Source organism: Buteo buteo, chromosome 1 (genome assembly GCF_964188355.1).
Source record: "Buteo buteo chromosome 1, bButBut1.hap1.1, whole genome shotgun sequence".
Taxonomy (NCBI): domain Eukaryota; kingdom Metazoa; phylum Chordata; class Aves; order Accipitriformes; family Accipitridae; genus Buteo; species Buteo buteo.
Genome location: NC_134171.1, coordinates 68,335,248 through 68,353,925, shown reverse-complemented (window position 1 = coordinate 68,353,925; position 18,678 = coordinate 68,335,248). Strand labels below are relative to the sequence as shown.

Below are 18,678 nucleotides of genomic sequence, written 5' to 3'. Positions count from 1 at the left end.
CTTTGAAGATACATGCTTTTAATTATCAAATATAATAACTATAGCTGAAGCGTACAGTAATGCAATAAAATGTGAGTTGTAATACTTAAAAGGTTGCACAAACCCACTGGAAAATACATGTATTTACTTCTTTAATAGTATTTAAAATATATAATTATTATTTTGTGTCCTCTAAAAATCTTTTTGGAGGACATATTTCTTCACATTTCTTCTGCTTCAAGTAAAAGATAGTAATTTCCAAAATATCTTTATAAGAATTACAGTTGACTGAAATAGCTTTAGGAGAGGGATGAATAAATTTGACAGCTAGGCAGTGAACCTAAATACTGTTGCCTTAGAAAAGGGGTTAGGGTTTTCCAAGCCTTAGACATTTGATTTATCTTTTCATACCTAATCATATGTAGAGAGAAAAAGGATTGTGCAGAAATGGGATTTTGTATGTGGAAAAAAATGGTGAGCAATTCAGAAAACTGAAGAAGGAGGAAACTCATGTAAACAGAGAAGGCAAGGAGTGAAAATCCATATTGTATCAGTGCAAGGGTGATATCAAATCTTGAGTGCAGATTATGAGCTCTCCCTCATACTGGTCAGTAGCATCTCCCAGAAAGGAAACCCACCAGAGTATCTGTGTGAATAACTGCTCATTGCTGCAAGGCAATCACAAGGCAGCACTAAAAAGAAGTTAGCCTGAAAAGCCTGCTGTACTGGGAAATGTATTCATACCCAGCTCCTTATGCTCCATTTCTCTTCCAGCAATATATTTTAGGAGATCTCCATTAGAAATGCTGTATGGAACCAAAGATGAAGTTGCACAACCTGTTGCTGAGTTGTAAGATAAGTCTGCACATGTAAGTGAAAATGTAAATACAACAAAGGTAAAAATATTTGAGTTAATTCTAATCTATAAAATATAGGTACCACTAGCAACCAGAGTACACACCAAGAGCAAGGCTATCTTCTCTAGGGTAACTCATACCTGTGAACTTGTGTATTTACTTGAACTATCTGTGGTAAAGCCATCACAAATAAGCCTGTCTGCTTTACATTCATTCACATGACCATTTGTTTCTGTGACCTGATCTACCGGAAGAATTTAGCAATGTACATTTGCCTGTGGAACCACATGGAAAATTTGAGCTGAGCAGTCTGACTGCACCTCCCTCACCTGTAAAACAGAACTCACATTAGCACTTCTACAGGAAACAGTCTGCAAATTATTACCCTTGTTTCTGTATTCTCTGATTGAGAATGGACCTGTGAAGGTTTCCTTGTGCTCAGACGAGGGAACCTTTCAGGCTATTTCTGTAACCTTTGTGATTATGAAGAAAAATCTTTCAGATGCGCAAGATGATGTATTGTCTTCTACCTAAAACTGCAGGTAGGAAGACCCGAGGCACACAGAATCAGCAGTAGTAACCCAGATATATCAAGTACCCCTGCTCTCTCAACAGAATTGCCATTTATTGAAACTAGTACCGCCCTCACTTCGTACGAGGTGTAACAGAAGAAACTCCTTCTGAACAGCAAATAGAGACTACAAAATATAGTGGAAGATAAACATGAAGATCTGAGCAAGAGGAAGTGACTGGAAGGTAAGGAAGAACAGATTTGTACAAACAATTTTCTGAAAATGCTTCTGGATCAGCAAGTGTAGAAGAACTTCATTGCCACTAGGTGTACAAGAACTAAGGAAAAAAAAAAAAATCCTTCCAGCCCTTAAACAAGTCTACTGGTATTTCGCCTTTGCCTCTCCTCCCAACCCTTCTGTTGTGTTGGCTTTTGCTGTATCCAAGTAAGAATCTCTTATCTCACTCTTAACTGTTTTTTCCTCAACAACTATTTGTTCTTTTCAAACCTTATGCTGCTCCCCAAATCGGTTGCTTCAGCTGTTTGCTTGCTAAACCTCTGGAAAAAGAAAAGCAATGGTCCCTGTTACCAGGCAACAGCCAGTTTCTGCTACGCATGGTTGTGGCAAGGTGCAGTCCTGCTGCCACTGGTACTCCAGCTCCGTGGACTTCACTCAACAGCACCTGAAGCTGGCAGGCAGCAGTTGGTCTCTTTACTTTGCTCTGACAGAAGTTTTATAATTAAATCACATAATATCAGCTTTCTGCAGCCAGATTTCTAAGCAAAATTTACAGCAGCAACAGGCCAGAAAAAGCGCTTTACTTAAGTGTAGTTTTAGTAAAGTTATTAGGTTAACCAGGATTGCATGAATAAAGTAGTATATCTAAATAAAATCTCATTCTTCAGCATGCAAGCTGATTGCTTTGGGCAACACAAATCATTCGTTCTTTTTTTTTTTTTAATTAAAGCCAGGTGCCTTGTTCACTTCCTTTTCAATGGAGCCTAGCAGATAAGGCTGGACAGGCTGCAGTCTATCTAGATGGGGAGTTCATGGTGGGTCTACCCATGCCTTGTGCACAGCCAGCCTAGCCCCAGAAGTTCTCCAGCCTCCAGCACTGCCTGTGAAAGTGAAATTCAGGTCATTCTCCATTCTTCTGGGTGAACAGAATTCAAAGTTTAATATTCTTGTGAAATCATAAGACACGGGATCCAGAGCACGAGTCACAGAAAACTTCTATCTGCCTCTAAAACGCTTTATCCAGTGTGTATGGGCTTAGAAAGATGAAGGGATTGTATTCCCTGCAACACTTGCAAAACTCTTTACAATCTGAAAATATCCTACTGCTCACAGAGATGGTAACATATCTTGCACCATAGAAACAAGACTTCACACTTCAGTTAAATCATTCCTTTCCTTCATACCCCTTTGTATAAATTGCACCAGATAGATTCAACCTGTTCCTGAACATAGGCTGCAAATACTAATCAGACCTCCAAAGGGGCCTTCAGGATGATTGATAGGGAAGCCCTTAATAAAGGCTTTCTGGTTTTGGCAGGCAAGCAGGAGAGCAAGCAAGAAAAGAAGCAGCTTGAATTACTTGAAATGCTGAGGTGGAGGCGTTTGAGAAACTGTGAAGGAAGAGGTGTTTGATGAGCCCTGAGCGGAGAGCAGCTGCAGAAATTCTGATGGGCCTGCTGAAATGGCCATGGAGTAAGTGGTTGTTGAGTCTTGATTTTCCATTCTTGCCATTGGCAGAGAGGAAAGAGACAGAGTACAGTCAGCAGAATACAGATGAACAGAACCATCCTAATTTTCAGTTTCCTGTGAAACAAGGGGCCTGGACACCTCCCTGTGTTTTACAGGTCATGTCTGAAATCCTTGCTTTGTCAAGGTCTTGGAGATGGACACTGTTTTCAGAGCTCTCATTGAATTCTGTGCTAGATTACTAAAGACATGAGAGGAAGATGATGATCGGGGGCTGGAGCACCTCCTCTATGAAGACAAGGCCGAGAGAGTTGCGGTTGTTCAGCCTGGAGAAGAGAAGGCTCCGGAGAGACCTTATAGCAGCCTTCCAGTATCTAAAGGGGGCCTACAAGAAAGCTGGAGAGGGACTACTTACAAGTGCATGTAGTGATAGAACAAGGGGTAATGGCTTTAAACTGAAAGAGGGTAGATTTAGACTAGATATTAGAAAAAAATTCTTCGCAGTGAGGCACAGGAACAGGTTCCCCAGAGAGGTTGTGGATGCCCCATCCCTGGCAGTGTTCAAGGCCAGGTTGGATGGGGCTTTAAGCAACCTCATCTAGTGGAAGGTGTCCCTCTGCCCATGGCAAGTACATTGAAACTAGATGATCTTTAAGGTCCCTTCCAACCCAAACCATTCTATGATTCTAAGAGAATTTATAGTTTTGCTTCCTCATGCTGCAAATAGTAGAAAGTCTAGTGAAAAGTCTAAGAGCATCTCATAACAGTACCAAGGCAATAAGGCACTGAAAAGTCACTGAAGAAATTGCCCACAAAGCAAAGAAATGCTCACAGCATCAGGCATCCTGAAGAATTTCTGAAGGAAGAGTTATATTACAGAATAGCCTAAGTCTTTACTCCAGGCCAAGAGGATTTAGAACATGTAATCTTGATTGAGTAATTCACAGCAAATGGAAATGCCTGAGACCTCCCCTCAAGTTTTAGCAGTGGGAACTAAAAGCATTTGATAACAATATGCCATAGATAAACAAGCAGAGAGAAGATGCAGAAAAGTATAGGGAAAGATGCTGGCACTACATTTTGCCAGCTATTGTAACAAGAAACTCTTAGTCTGATGTATTCTTAAAACATTATTCAAATTGAGACTTAACTAGATTTCCTGATCAGCACTATTACTGTATAGCATGAGGGTTAGAACCTGATTCTGTGGTGCTGGCCTCAAGTGTGCTTTTAGAACTCTCTCTTATTCCAATGCTTACATTGACCCCAGTTTTGCAGTATTGGTTAGCTGTGACACTGAGTGGCCCCATATATTTCTCACTATCAAGGCAGTTTACTTTGTGCAACACCAACAGACACTGCTTTGCTTAACCAGCCTAGGAGTGGAAGTAAGTGATGATTAACAAATGAAGGTTTATTCAGACTTCATTTTGCAAAAACAGATGGAATTTGATTTTCTCACAATTACTATGAGCTGAGAATAGCTAAATTGTTGCTATGGAAGTGGAAAGGTACAACAACAAAATAACACACAAGTCTAACAGTCTTGAGGCTGAAACATAAAAAATATGGTTTCTCACACAGATTCACAACAAACGGCATATTATAGTAAATCTCAGGATGATTACGCCTAATATAAAATGAGAATAGGTTACTGTAGCTATACAACTGTGTGTGTGATTTTTACCAACTCTCTTCCATTCTGCAAGACGAAAATGGTGAGGCATACATGACACAGCATTCATATCCCATGTAAAAGACATGAGAGTACTGCTGAATGTATGTTATCAGTAACGAGACAAGTTTTTCCTCAAACTTAACTCCTCATATTATGTCAGTAATGCATCTTCGACAGCTTCCAAGCTTTACACGTGGCTTGTTTGTGTCCATTCTTACAGCAATTACAGGTTATGCTCTCTGATTTAGCCTAGAAAGGGTTTTACTTGCTTCCTTTCAAACATGGCGGGGAGAAAAAAAAAATTAAAAAATAGGAAGTAACTCCACTGGGCATAGTTCAACCTCAAACTATTCTCTTCAGCCTATAATTTAATTCCCAGTACAGATCCATATACACTGACCCAAAAAGTCTAGCCTCCAGCCCATGGAATTTTGCTACTAACTTCACGGGGATTTTGCCTGAAAGAAATAATAAGTTCTTTCACCAGATTGAAAGGCTGAGGTGCAGAGGGCAAAAAAACCTCATTGAAAATTCAACAGATGCATCGCTTTTAGACACAATCAAATTAGCCCAGATAACCTCAGTTTGCCCTCTTTTATGACCTAGTTTAATGAAATCTTGAGTAAAACTTCACATCAAAATGTCTCAGAAAAAATACAGATGTACTCAACGTTTGGGACTTTAAGGTGGAGAGGCTATGGTGTTATCTTAGAGGATATATCTTACTGGTACAAAAGGTGAATCTCTTCTTATTTTGGCAAGTAATTTATTTTGAACTTAATATTAAGACCTGTTTGGAGATAGAAAGTTTTAGCTGGTATCTAAACTGGCTAAAACAGTATTTACATTTTTCCAGTAGTGTACAATGGAATCATTGTTAGGAGATGAGTCACAGCTTGGAATCCCTTTATCACTTTAAAAATACACATTTTGACTGACATTTCTAAATGCTGACTTCTCTAACTAATGAGGGAAGCAAAAGAAGTGATTAAGAATCTAACACTAACTTTATGGATACAGGTTTCTTCTTGAAATATCAGGTGTTAGCTAAGATTTGCCAAGCACCATGGATCACAGTTCCAAGAAATTCTGAAACATGGACAATATTCTTGAAAAAACTCAATCAAATTCCCAAATTTTGTGTTATTCTAATTTGTTCTGTGCGCGTGGGAATTTTCCAGCTGAAAATTATTTTTCTCTTAAGAACATTTTCTCCATTGTTAAAAAAAAAAGCAAACCCCCCCAAAACAACAAGGGGGCAGGGGGGAAATCCGTTTGAGTGTTGGTATTAGGCAAATGGATCTTCTCATCCACTCCTATTCCCAATCCTCTGCCAAAATTTTCACACTTTATAGCATAATTCAAGTAAGAACATTATTTAATTTAGTAAAACATGTTTTATCTTACATAATATATAATATTCTGATTATTATATATAAACATATGTATATATAAGAATAAATGTATTCTTATACAATTTTACACATAAATAAAAATATTTTATCTACATCAATAATATAAATATTATTAAATACTTATTAAATGCTCTGGTTTCATTCATAAGCATGTAATATATATTATGTAAAACTATGCTTTTGCTCTTTAATCCTATTCATGGTTCTTTTGTAAATATAAAAGTATCTATAATTCTGTTGTTCAGTTCAGCTCATGGCTCAATACTACCCTGTGTCCTCCAGATCAGCTACATGATTTGTTTGAAAGAGTACAAAGATCAGAGAAGATGGAATTAGGAAAATCAGGATACTAATCTTAAATAACTAGAAAAAAAAAAAAAGGATGGGGGTATATGGAACCACATAGCACACTAACATATTAACAGTGCCTTCAAACTATATTAATTTTTCTTGCTTTAATATTCTGTGTATTTTTAAAAGTTTACTTTAGAAATAAACTCCACGGGGTTCCTGGCAGAGCTGCTCTGCCACAACAGTTTATACCGACCATCTGTGGTGTGCCAGAAGCTTCCCGAATGTTCTGCCACCTGACTCAAAATCCTGAAGCTTTTCACATTTTTCTGCCAATTTTCATCCATACTATGTCTGTTTCCAACACTGAAAACCTAAAAAAGCAAAATATATATCTAAAAGATGCACAGGGTAGTAAATGCAGCCACAATATCATGGCCAAAAAAAGACCAAAGACTACATTAATCTTCATCTGTGGGCTTTAATCATCAAGGACAGTTGAACACATTCAAAACAGAGTTGTTAAAGAGCAAGAGGGCTCCTGCCTTTTCTAGGGACACCGACCATGCAAAACTCAGTATCACTTCCTTTTAAGCACATAGTAATGTCAGGCTAGATGTAAGGCTGATTTCTATTGGTGTAGGTGACCAAAACCACTTTTTTGTCACCACAGACATTTCTTCTGTTAATGTTTCAGTTTCTCAAGTGTAAAGCATAAAAAAATATAACTATGCTTTGATAATGCTTGGTCAATTTGCAATAAATGAAGACCCTCTTCTGGAAAATACAGCAGACGATCAAAGGAAGCACAAGAAAAAAAGGACACTAAAATAATTGAACTGTTATGCTCGCCAACAACAGGAAGGGCCATGATTCAGGAAAAGATTCGTATTTATGCTGCATGGAAATGGGCTACCAGGGAAACAGATCAGCAGCATGTGCTTTAGCTCAGTTCATGGAAGTGTTTCTACTGAAGAAGTGACTCTTGAAAATGAAGCCCTATTTACACTGTGAAAGCAGGTAAGACTAATTTCACTGAAGGGTGACACTGAAGGATTTAATTAGTACTGAAATAGGGAGCTTACTCAGAAACATGTAGAAAATAGATATGATGTGGTATGAAAGAGCCATCAAGAGCTGGTAACGGTGTGGAATTATCACGCTGCCAGTATGGATGTGCATATAAGCTTTGCTTTTCCTTCTGATTTAAGCACCTTGAAATGCTGTGTTCCAGTAAACAAATAAAAGCTGCCTTGTTTGTAAAGATCATCCTGGTTTTCTGAAAAGTGTCTGCTCTCCACATGGTCTCAGAATAAAGTCCCTAACAGGTCCAAATTCTCATGGAGTCTGTCTCAGCAATAATTGATACCTACATACAAAAAAGTATGAAAGCCTAGGATGATGTACTAAAAGAGCATATAGTAGAGCAGCAGTATAGCAGTCAGAAGCCAGTTTGCTTCTGGATCCATGTGAGCAACTCTACAATAACTTCCTTTTCAAGACCTAAGAATAAACTTCTATCAAAGATTTGGTCCAGCTGTTTCTGTACAATTCTATTAAGGTTAGACACATGCTAAAGTGTGCATATCTAGATTCAGATTAAATTTTTTCTGGTTAAGTTGTATTTTAAAGCAGATTATAAAAAACACTTTTTACTAACACAACGTTATAAATCCATCTGACATTTGAGTAATAATATCCAACTTGCTTTTATGAATAGCTGCCCAGTAAGCATTCAAAAACCACTTCTGTTTTTAAATCAAGATGCTGTAAAGTACTGCTCCCTGGCCACTTCCAGCACAGACAGCTTTTTTTAACAGCCCAGAATGACTCTTTAATTGTGATTGTCCCAACACCAACCTGTTGAGTCTGCAACTGTCTTCCAGATGGGCACGCAAGAATAGATTTCTCAGAGCCCCCAGGTGATCCTTTCTAGACCTTGTCTACACTTGAGCAACACTAGCAACATAATTTAAAGAAAAAAAAAAAAAAAAGAGAGGGGGGTCATTTCCTAGGCCTTGATGGAATAAGCCTCCTCTTTCAAGTGTGATCAGAAAAGGGCTGCATTGCAGATTTGTTTTGCCATGGTATACCCCAGATCAATGTCTATCCCTAACCAGGATGTTTGGATCCCATGGTTTAAATGCTTATCTCTGACTGGGGGCTGCAGAAACTTTCCAGATGTGCTTTTCAATCAATACGTTTAAACAATACAAAAAAGGCAAATAGATATTTCAAGCACTTACTGGTACTGGAGTTTGGGGGGCAGGGGGCTGAATTGTTAGTGGGTTTGGGGGGAGGGGGGGAGTTCCTTTGTCTATCTCAGCTAAAGGATTTTGTCAATTAGCTTGGAATTCATACCTTGTATAAGCCAAGCTTTCAAAAGTCATTTAGCTGAAATATTCTCGCATGCATTCTTATACAAGTTTATATAACTCCTGAAGATCCTGTGAAAGAGCTGAGTGTTCAAAAGCCAAAGTCTTTCTAACTTCCCTAACATACCCTTTGAACTTTTTAAATGGGTAATGATTTTTCTCAGCTACATACTTCAGCTGGTTTCCTTGGATTTGGTGCTGAAATTAAGAACACCACCAGCTGTCACTTGCTTTACCAGATTCTAGACAATGAGTCAGAAAAGTGTTGGCCTTTGCATGTATTATCCAGCTTTTGCCAGTGTCGTGGTCTCAAACTTGCATTGACAATTTCCATGCTTCCAGATTAAGTGTTGCCTTAAAATAATACACAGATGAGCTTCCGTACTTTCTACTGAGCCTTTCGCCTTATATTCTCTCTTCTATTGTTGTCACCATATTTCTCTCTTTACCTTTGCTCTTGTAAAATTTACCATGGTCTTTTAGATTATACCAGGAGTTTGCAAGTTGTTCAACAAAAGCCTATGAGAAGCAGCATGTCAACAACAACAAAACATTCTAACATTCTGGTTTCAAGCCAACACTCACTGCATGTTGCACAATAGCCAAAATATTTCCAAGAGCTAAACATGTTCTCCTGTCATTAACAGCATTCTATTCCCTGTGACTGTACAAACATGAGTTACCTTGCTTTCATGCACAGCTGGCTGACTGTCTTCTGTCATAAGCAAGAAACCTGCTGCCTCTAGTAACAAAGTACTTTGTCCATGTCAAAAGCTACTACTGACTCTTTTCTCCACATAAAAATAGCTCTCTCTTCTTTTGGCCCACATGCATCTTTTCTACTGACAATTTCCGCTCCCCCCTCCCCAAGAAAGATTCCAAATGTTTACATTTCTTAATTGAATTTGTGTAGAAAGGAAGTCCGAGTGAACTTTGGCTTATGTTCAACAGTAATTCAGATAAGAACTAGAAGGAAGTTTGAGTTTAAAGGAGATAAATTAGAAACTCAAGCCACCAAATGTTATTCAGTGGCATGTCAAATGCTTATCAAGATATCATTTATGACATATTTAATTGTTTCTTGTAATTTAAGTAATATGAAAGACTTTAGTAATAACGAATGTTTCATTGTGCTTCTTTTTGAAGTGCTGTCTGAAACTCGGAAACATTTAAAGAGGATGCTATAATTAGACTTGGCTGGAAACTTCTTGATTAAACACTTTTCATTTGAAAAATGCTGATTTGTCAGAAGTGCAACTTTTTGCAGAAATGTATGTGTTTTAATGAAACTTTCACGAGAAAAGCTTCCCAAGTCAAAACAGGAGATAACCAGAGATAAGCCATGACAACCCTCAGCTAACAGAGGTAAGACGTTGTTCTGCTGTGTCCTGAGACAGTGGCCTAGCCAAGAGGCTGTTTCGGCCTGGGTTCCCTAGTGAATGATACAGGATAAACTGCCATGGTATTGGACATTAACTGGCAGCTTGTCTTTCCTGCCACATCTGATCTTGTCACCTACTTCCTTCATAGCCATCTATGCATTTACTTATTGTAGAAAGTTTGCCACTTTGGCCTTATCAGGTTGTCCTGACTGTTTCGGCATTCTCCTTGGCTATCCCAGTTCATTATAATCTAAATTTTGAGTACTTCTGAATATGTAACATTTCATTCCACCAGGTCACCCCCTACACTGCAACTAAATTAAGGAGAGCTTAATTAGTTGGCTAGCTTTCTTTAACTGGTGTTTGTCAAAATGTTGTGGTTTAAGCACAGACAGCAACTAAACACCACACAGCCACTCACTTACTCCTCCCCGTCCACCTGGTGGGATGGGGAGGACAATCAGAAGAAAAAGGTAAAACCTCGTGGGTTGAGGTAAGAACAGCATAATAGGACAACAAAAAGAGAGGAGTAATAATAACAATATTACTAATAAAAGAATATATGAAGCAAATGATGCACAATGTAATTGCTTACCACCCAGAGCCCGATGCCCAGCCCGTTCCCAAGCCACGATCCCTCCTCCCCCCAGCCAGCTTCCCCAGTTATATACTGAGCATGATGTCATATGGTAATGAATATACCCTTGGCTAGTTCAGGTCAGCTGTCCTGGCTGTGTCCCCTCCCAGCTTCTTGTGAAAATTAACTCTATCCAAGCCAAACCCAGGACACAGAACCAGTTCAAACTGATGTTTTCTTCATGTCACTGAATGAAACCAAAGAAACACCCCTCAAATTCTGCATGACCTTAAGAGTTCACAGAGCTATCTTTAAAGCTTCATCTGTAATAAAAAATACAGTAAATCAGTCAGTCAGTTAATTAAGACTGAAAAACCACTGTGACCTTTTCAATCTACTGATGAAATTCATAAAGAATTGCTTTCCAGAATGAGTAGGATTGTATGATATAGTGTAATAAATTGAAGCCAAAACTAACAGGATCTTTGAAGGTCTTGAATAGTCTGCTTCCAGTGAAGTCTAGAGTCTCCCAGACTTGTTACCTGGCACACGAGCTATACCATCAGTTCTCATGAACAGATTGTGAAATTTGCAATTTCCTAGGAAAATTTTTGTACTGCAATCTACCCTGATTTTTTTCTGTTGTCAGGCTGCTCACTTCTCATGCCAGCTGCTCCACCCACCTGTTCCCCTGTGTATAACTTAATAATCTCCATTTGATATAAACTAGAGCAGACCGAGGAAGTGTAAACTTTCAGTGTAGGATGCTAGCACGGGGCGACTCTGGGGGAGTAGAATGTCTGGCAGTATACATACAGCAAGCACAAGATTTTGATCAGCAGTAACGAGTAGATCGGTTCAGGGATAATGCTCATTAAGTTGGTTGGTGTTATGGGGATTGATTCTGCAAGGTGCTGTTCATCTTGTAGTCGCACAAGCATTTTTGAGCAAATATTCTTCCCCACTTTCCCATCTTCTAGCATTCCTCAGAAGTCACAGTAAGGATTCTGTACCCAAGCAGGAATACTAGCTCCTACAGTCAGAGGATGAACAAACCGACAAAGAGATCTTCCAGTCTTTGACCAAAAAAAAGCCCTCCAAAATCACAATCCGCCCAAAAAACCACCCTACTCCCACACTGCTGTAAATTTTCTACGGAACTTCCCAAAGTCTCATGTTGAAGTGATGGTGGGGATTTCCTAGAGTTTTAATAACTTACTGTTTCAATCCAATGGTATAAATTCTTTGTTAAAAACAGTGATTTAATGTCATAGAAAATGGTTTTTTTTCTCTTTTCAAACATCAGCTGCTGAGAAGTTAAACATCAAAGGTAGAAGGCAAGCTGACCAGACTCCCCTCCACTGACAGTAGAAAGAGAACTTTCAAATTGTGGTTCATCCCATCTTTCATAAGATGGCAAGAAAGACATTTTAGAGTTCCTTATTTCTTTTCATTGACTAATGAGGCAATCTAGATCAGCAGGTTGGAGTAAATGTCTAACTTTAGAGAGTTAAACTTTTAAAGTTGGATTGTGACATGAAGTCCACCCTAGAAATTTCCTTGTACATACCACCACATACATGTACAAATATCTGTATAACATTATATAAGAAATGCCGATGCACTTTCATGTCACCATTATAAAGAATCAACTCTTTCGTTGAAGACCAGCTGTGAGTACATTAATTTTCAAGATTATCTTTGAATAATTTATTAATTGAATGAGAAAGTTTTCATAGTTTTCTCAATCTAGTGGCAAATTTTTCCCCTTTAGAACCAGGAAATACAGCACTAATTAGTTTTCTAATTTTAGATTTGTATATCTTGGTTTTGATTTCACATTTGTTTAATTGCATTTGTAAGTATTGGTAAGGCATTTAGATATCGAACAAAGGTAGTTTAGCTAAGTAATTTAAACAACTTGTTCGTTTGTTTGTTTAATTACATGTTATCAGTCTATAACCAAACACTTCACCTTATTTAGTCAAGCAGTGCCACTGCCTTTGCTAATTACTTATGCAAGTAAAATTAGCAGAAGTTGTCTGTCACGACTCTTAATTAGATGGCTTACTCATCATTGAAATCTATGGGGAATCAGAGGTTTAAATCTGGACAATTAAATACCTTCATGCACCTGGGCCTCAATGGCCTCAGCTGAGACTGCTCTTCTCTTACTGATTCCAGTGTCAGCCAAGGTTGCTCAGCATGTCACATTTCTCAGCATGGATATGAACTCCATTAAAAGCTGTCAGTAGCTCTAAGGACTAACATTTGGGAAACAGCTAAGTAAAGAGGTGCAGAGTCCATTTGGACTACAACAATGGAAGCGGGAAACATATCTTGGGGCAAGAAAAAAGATCTCAGCTGGTATCATCTAGAGCACTTTGGAAGCAAGATACAAAGAGCAGATCAGCAGAAGCTCACTGTGGCACTGTGGACTTAGAAATTACAAATTAAAGCCTATGCTATGCAGGCAAAAATAAGGAGCATTTCTGATAGGCAAAACATTACTAACTTTTATTCACGACAGGCTTAAGAGAAATAGCCCAGAAAGCAGTATGTTCACACCACTATGAAAATAATAAACTAAGGTTACCAAGGAATTTAGAGAGAAAGGATAGGATATTTTTATCCCTTTTGAAGGCAATGGTAGTTTTCCAGTTCCCCTCATTTAAAATCAGGACTGTGATCTGTTAGCACTACAGGTATCTGTATTTCCTTTATTGCTTTATTGCATAGAAATATTTTAGCCTGGTTTTCCTAATCATTATGGATTCAAAATGTGTGCAGGTCCTTCTCTCCCTAAGTTTTCTAGCACTCTGTAGGGTATTTTTTCCAAGGGAATCCATACCTCAATGATATGAAGGTACAGCACTTATTTCTAAAATCTGACAACCACTGCTACTGGTTTTCCTCCAAATATCCAATTCTGTATTTTGGACAGTGTTACACAAGGTGGCAGACAGGAGCTCTTTTTTACTGTAATGAACCTGGAAGAATTATTTCTGTAACTGTGACAAGATGCAGTCCTACAACCCCAAAACTTTAACCACACCCAAACACACAAGTAGCATATTCCAGCTAATTTTACAGTACAACACATGATGGGTGCTTCCAAAAACCTTCACTTGTGGTATACTTCCACACTTAAAGACATATATTGACATGGATACTTTTTATGGATTACAGTTCTAAACTACTAACAGCTGTTCTGTGTGGGCCTGATAAACACGCCTTACATGTATGACACACTTTGTTAAATTATTACACTGTTACACTTAGGAAAGAACAAATACTGCCAACATTTATGTATGTGCTTGACTTTACCAGCCTGACTACTCCTGGCATCAAGTATGATGTTCATAAGATCAAGGCCTAAGATATCATATGCAATAACTTGGAATAGAAATGCCTTCTAAAAAAAAATAACACTTTCCCTAGTTGAAAGCTACTGAGATTTCATTGCTATTATCAGCAGCAGCCTGGTGAATAACCATGAGATGCTCAGGAATCTACTCTGGTCATGCATCAGGGAGAACAACAGCATGAAACAAAGGAGGGAGGAATGAGGCAGAAGCAATTCTTTATAGCTTCCAAGTGTTGTAATTTATTTCGAAATGCCTGGTTACTCTTAGTGAAGAGTCAGGCAGGCCTAGAAAAGGGCCAAATGCGCATGCCGGGACAGAATTTAGTGCTAGACAGATTTTGGAAGTAAAGGTCTGGAATCACAGTAGCTTTGCCTCTGAATTCTGCGCCTGGTTACTACAGAAGTGTAGTATCTAACAGGAAATGCATCTAACAGGAAAAGCTGATCTGGGGCTAAAGTCTTTCTCTTTATTGTTAGTGTAGTGGAACAGAGGATGAAATAGGATACAGGTGATTAACAAAGAATCTCATGCTGCTCCATATTTGAGATGACCTAGATTTGGGAAAACCAGATATTTACTAAAATGAATTATTTAACATCCCAAAGAATATAGGGAATCTGTGTTATAGAGTGGCTTGGAAATCAGTCCAGCTTATGCTATAATTGCTTTTATTACAAAGAAAAAGTTTCTTTCTTTTTTTTTTTTTATAGCTTTGCTGCTTTTCACCAGCTACTTCCGAGCTTTGCACTACTACTTCTCATTAGACCTTCTCTTGTTAAATCACCCTGTCATTTTCTGTCAAATCCTGATTTCCATAAGGGATCCGTTATTAAATCCCTGCACTAAGTGAGAGGATCTGAGGAAGGTACCCCATAAACAACCTCAAATTACTGAGATAATTTTAAATGGTAAGTCATGGCAAGCTAAACCAGTGACTTCTACTATTTCTGCTAAAATTTCCTAAGTTTTTGCATCTGTTAAATAGGACTCCAGACTGTCACACTCCCTGTACATGCTGCTTTTAGTAGCAACTTATTTAATAGTTTCTTATATTCAATATTTCCTATATCTAAACTGCAGAACCTGGGAGCCCTTCCCAGCCATTTGGTCTACCTACAGTCTCTGTCTGCATCCTGATCCCATGTTGAGACAGGTGTTCACAAACTTTCTGGATCCCTCCACACTTTTCCCCATACCTTGCTTCTCATGGGAAGAAAAACAGGCATGAAGGCTGGAAGAGGGTTGTAGTATGCCGTGGCCAAGTCTTCAAGTAGGGCAATCATGTGATCAGGTCTCTGGGTGTGTATCCCAGTGTTTAGACGTAGTCATTATTTATTCAGTGTTTAGAGTAGTACTGTCACTTTCCCTCACATAAAATGAGAAGGTGTTGGAAGTGATCAGAGCCCAGTTCCTTCCTCTTATGAGGGACAGACCCAAGACATTGGAATATCATCCTGGAAGATCTGTGATAACAGAATCTTTGACAGATGGATCACAGGCAGAGCAATTAATGTCACTAGGACTTCCCCCAGTGTTGAGGAAGTTATTCTTCATTGTTAATTTCTACATTAGCCATACTGGAATTGTATTATAATTTCCAGATGTATGTAGGTGAGATGAAAGGAAAAGGATTAAGGGACTTAACATGAAGGTGTTGCAACAGTTATCTGGTGGGGTAGCTTGCAAGGGCTAAAGCTACTGCAAGGACAGCTTGATTAGCCATGGTCCTAACTCTGAAGGGACTTGTAAAACTGAATCAACAATAAAGCTTATCATTTTTAGATTATAAATGACATTTTCAACAAGGTGTTGAAGGAGAAGGAATAAAGTTTATTGTAATTGCCCACTGCTTGTGGAACTCTTGAACCACTTTCTGGTTCTTTTTTTTTTTCCTTGCCTCTTTATTTCTCCATTAACATTCAAGGAGGTTTCTAAAAACTATACCACTGCTAGAGCTTTTAACTTCCTGCTGTGATTTGTGGGCAGCAAGATTGTTGTATTCTTCTATTCTTCTTTGGCAGTGAAGAACAAAGAAAAAGATCGGATGTTTCTGTCTGAGACACTACAAGAATTGACAGAAGAGAAGGAATTGCCTTGCTACATAAGGTAGTAAAAGACTGCAAATTCTCTTAAAACACTCTCCTGAGACAAGCAAAGGCAGTAGGATCACTGAATAAATGATCTTTTTCCTGAAAACTGCTAGGAGAGACAATCACAGAGAGAATATTAAAGTTCTTAAAGTGTTGATAGATATGGCATTACCTCAAGGAGAAGATCTGGTTTGGAAGGAGATACACTGAGGAATTGAAAGAGTGAATAATACTATCAAACCAGCTGCTGAACATAGCAAATGGAAGTCTGTTTCATCCGACCTTTCTGTCTGTACAAACAAAAACACATACTACACTGTGCTTGAGAGACCTAAAATAAAGATAATTTTCCTGGGCCTTTTTTCTCTAGATAGTAGAAACAGATTTTGAGCAGGAATTCAGGCAGTTCAAACCTTATCCTAAGATCTCAAAGTTGAGAGAACAAGTAATAGGAATTGAAAAAAGTTAGTGTAATGCATGGGTGCTACTATTGCTGTGAATTCTTTAGGATAGTACCTAGCATTTTCTAAACTCTTTGCTTTCATACCAGTCATGGTTCTCCTTAGATGCATTAGAAGTCTTTTAGAAAGGAATTCTCATTTTGTTGTGCAAGAGTTCAAACATACTTGGGAACTGGATTCACTTCACCCTGTTCAGTAGCTATTCCAAAATGACAACTGTCAGAAGCTGGATTGACAGCCTGCTCTTATCTACCCTATTCAGTCAAGTACAGTCAACAACAGCCTCATTTGGAGATCTGCTGATCTGCCACTCAAATGAGCTATTCAAAGTCTAGCCCCCAAAGAGAATTGCTCCTCTAGTTCCTCTTGGTTTCTCTCAAGTTATTTCAACTTTTCTTGACCAGCAGCCACACCATACTGGGGTATAACTCTGCCTTGCTGAGCATGTGGTGCAGTAGTAGTGGTAACAAAAGCCCAGAGTCTATCTTCAAAGTGATCTGACTCCTAAGTGAAGATCCCCACTTCTGCCAATGCAACAGTACTCCTTCCTCTCCCACCAGACTGGCTAGACAGCCAACAGAAACAGCCTATAGCTGCAACAATAACAGCTTCTTGGAAACACAAAATAGTTGGATCAAAGGAGAAGGGTACAGTGCGACATGAGGCTGAAGAGGCCCCGGGTCAAGGACAAAGAATATTTAAAAAAGCACAGTTGAATCCCTGAAGAATTCTACCTCTGGATAATATTTTTTGGTAAAGAGGTCACTGAGGCAGACAGCTTGCAATCATTTTAATTAAAGCAGGCAAGTAATTGTGAACAACTAAATTCACAACAGGATCTTTGGGTCAAGCCAACAAGCTCATTATCACAAGACTAGACTCTGGTTTGCTATGCATGTCTGAGACCAGAAAGTAGTCGCTCTCATGCTGACCAGTCTGCTCTTAGCGCGTCTATCACACAAATGCTCATGGTTTTGTTAGATTCATTGAAACAGAAATTTCCAAATAGGTAGGGAAGGGTGAGGGCATAACTGCTGTTCCACTCCCACGCACACCATGATTCCTTCCCTTCCTGTCATTGCAGTAATGTCAAACTCAGGCTTTCAAAAATATCATAAACCAGGACTCTCTAAAGTAATAGGAATGACTTCATAGAAGCAGAACTAAAAAAAAACCCAAACACCACACTGCATAAGTAGGTAGTGAGTGTACAGGGCAGAGAGTTGTTTCTTGTTATTCACCTTTTATGGTGTATTGTTCCAAGTTCTCTTAAGAAACATTTTTCTAAGCATACTTTAAAATTGGTGGCAGATGATACTATCTATAATTAGTTAATTCCTGGAGATGTTTAGAAGAGACATCAGCTATCTTCAGACTGTTTCTTTATAGCATTGTACTTCCATAGCCAATACACAAATGTTCTCCTGTTTCATGCTTTTCTCAGAATACCTTCAAAATCAAGATTCAACAGGAACCAAACAACATGGAAGAGAAAAATTGGGCAGACATCTTTTCTAATTAAGTGCACTCAACAGAACAGTTAGAAAATTTTCAAAATGCACTTTCTACCTCTTTATCTTGGTAATATGTACTTGGAAAAATATGTATTTTCAGTGGAATACCAAAGACATGCACAAGATTAAAGGTACAAAGTCATGTGTATTCAGATGTAGGACAAAATTGATCACTAACACAGGAAAAGGAGAAAAAGTTGTGCAAGTATCTGTGGCCAGTGACTGTTAAAAATACAAAACCAAAACCGAACTAATCAAGTATTAGTTACACTCACATTCCATACAAGATGATTTGTTCTGCTTTTAATAGACCCGACTGCCATTTGCCATTAGAAATGTTTTATCCAGTGTCCTTTGCCCTGCAAAAACAAGACTATATTATTAGCACCCCTCTTGAAACATATCAGATAGAGTTTAAGCATGACCCAAAACCCTGAATTCAGTATGACACTACTCTATTGTTCCTGAACTTTAA

General features: G+C 38.5%; 1 protein-coding gene across 1 annotated transcript in view; it reads right to left on the bottom strand.

Moving 5' to 3' along the window:
* Positions 1–10,808, bottom strand: part of IQCM (IQ motif containing M) — a 160,767-nt gene extending 149,959 nt beyond the window's left edge. The window contains 1 exon segment of the mRNA XM_075040170.1: positions 10,789–10,808. The gene's annotated coding sequence lies outside the window, so the exon portion shown is untranslated.
* Positions 10,809–18,678: the final 7,870 nt, after the last annotated feature.